A 2,313-nucleotide genomic window follows, 5' to 3' on the forward strand; every position below is an offset into this window, starting at 1 on the left:
AGAAGACTCAACAAAAAGTCTGAGGAGCCCTCCAAGGGACCAGGTCCCTACACTGGTGGCGACTGCCACTCCAGTAACTGGAGGGTCTTCCCACCAGCCTTTCATTTTCGTTTTTAGAGCTTCTGAATCACCAACTATCAATGTAGCTGGACAAACAAGACAATTAGCTGTTCCTAAAAAAAGGCTCAACAAAAAGTGTGGGGAGGGGAGGTTGGGGAAAAGGAAGGATTGTGTGGGGGTTCCCCCCAACCTTCACCCACCTTTTTCCTCCAACCTCCCCCCCCCTCTTTTCCTCCCTCTTCCATACTCCCCCTCCCCCTTGTTCTACCTTTCCCTTTAGAATGTGATATTTTTGATTAAGCTTATAGCTTAACATCTACATTTGGACAGACAAGACAATTGGCTGTTCCTAGAAGAAAACTCAACAAAAAGTCTGAGGAGCACTCCAAGGGACCAGGTACGGCTGTATGTTTTTGAGGCGTGTGTTGGACTGGCTATGACGGGAGGTTGGAGGCCAGTATGTTTTTGAGGCGTGTGTTGGACTGGCTATGAGGGGAGGTTGGAGGCCAGTATGTTTTTGAGGCGTGTGTTGGACCGACTATGAGGGGAGGTCGGAACTCTTTTTGTCTTCAGAGGTGGAAGGATTAGCCCTCCATTTTCATTCTTGGAGCATCTGAATCACCAACTATCAATGTAGCTGGACAAAAAAGAAAATTGGCTGTTCCTAGAAGGCTCAACAAAAAGTCTGAGGAGCCCTCCAAGGGACCAGGTACAGCTGTACCAACACAGGTCCCTACACTGGTGGCAGCTGCCACTCCAGTAACCGGAGGGTCCTCAAATCAGCCCTCCGTTTTCATTTTTGGAGCATCTGAATCACCAACTATCAGTGTAGCTGGACAAACAAGAAAATTGTCTGTTCCTAGAAGAAGGCTCAACAAAAAGTCTGAGGAGCCCTCCAAAGGACCAGGTACGGGGAGGTTGTAGGCCGGTAGACTTTTGAGGAGTGTGCTGGACCGGTTATGAGGGGAGGTTGGAGGCCAGGATGTTTTTGAGGTGTGTGTTGGACCGACTATGAGGGGAGGTTGGAACTCTTTTTGTCTTCAGAGGTGGAAGGAGTCTTTCCAGCTTTCTTTAGGCTTTTTCTGCTGGAGAAATGAGAAATCTTTCCACCAATGAGGTCCTTCATGGAGAAGCCCAAGGACTCACTCACACGAGGTGTATGAATCTGTACCCTGTGTAAGGGGTTGCGTTAAACCCAAAAAGGACATCTATGTGGGTGCAGTTGCGCGGATGCATCCTGGGTGCGTTCGGGGCCGTGCAACGGCACCCACATAGATGTCACATTGGGAACAGCTGCTGCAGCCCAGTTGACAGCAATGGGACTGCCTACACGGGATGCTGGGAACACCTGTGCATCCCCATTCCGGTAAACACAGCCCTCCCATGTGGTACGGATTCATACCCCCCCCCCCCCCCCATGTGAATGAGGCCTAAGTGTGAATAGAATATTTAGCTCTATTGTGGTTCTAATTTGGGGACCACTGAACCCCTCTTTATTGTTATTTGGGTGTGTTTTATTATAGGAGTGATATATATTGTAGATTAGTATAAGTTTGTATATGTTGTGGAGGTGTGTGTTAATCTTTGGGTGTGTGTTGGAGTGTTATATATATAGATAGTAGTTTAGGATAAGTTTGCATTTCTTCTGGAGGTGCTTTAAGTGGATATAAATGATGTACCCGCTTATCGAGGGCTGACCTTAGAGAAAATAGGCCGCATACGGGCAGCACAGAGGCTTAGGGGTTAGCCTCACAGCACTGGTGTCCTTGTTTCAGATTCTGACCAGGACACTATCTGCATGGAGTTTGCATGTTCTCCCTGTGCTTGCGTGGGTTTCCTCCGGGTACTCCGGTTTCCTCCCACACTACAAAGACATGCTACCTTGCGTTGGTGGTGCAGTGGTGAGCATAGCTGCCTTCCCAGCAGCTGACCCGGGTTCGATTCCCGGCCAACGCCCTCTCCAATACTTGTAGTCCTCAGAGAGAAAAGCGATATAAAAGGTCAGTGCGGAGTGTATATTAGCAGTGGAATAAAGAATGAAGCGAATGTGTGGAATGTTTGAGGAAGAAAATGTTCCCCCAGAATCTATAGAAGGAGAACCCAGCAACTGATAGAAGACGCTTAGGCTGCGATCACACCTAGGCCTTCCGGATCGCGGGTAAAATTAATGCAATTCCCGAATTGCCGCAAAACGTCAAATACGCTTGTGATCCCGTTACTTTCAATGGCACACCAATCACAGGACAATATTGT

General features: G+C 48.3%; 1 non-coding gene across 1 annotated transcript; it reads left to right on the plus strand.

Moving 5' to 3' along the window:
• Positions 1-1,944: 1,944 nt before the first annotated feature.
• On the plus strand, positions 1,945-2,016 carry TRNAG-UCC (transfer RNA glycine (anticodon UCC)). Its single transcript has one exon. It is a non-coding gene; the product is annotated as a tRNA-Gly (tRNA).
• The last annotated feature ends 297 nt before the right edge of the window (positions 2,017-2,313 follow it).

This window comes from Lithobates pipiens, unplaced genomic scaffold, assembly GCF_037356315.1.
Source record: "Lithobates pipiens isolate NorthernLeopardFrog02 unplaced genomic scaffold, aLitPip1_a1.2 Scaffold_47, whole genome shotgun sequence".
Lineage (NCBI taxonomy): Eukaryota > Metazoa > Chordata > Amphibia > Anura > Ranidae > Lithobates > Lithobates pipiens.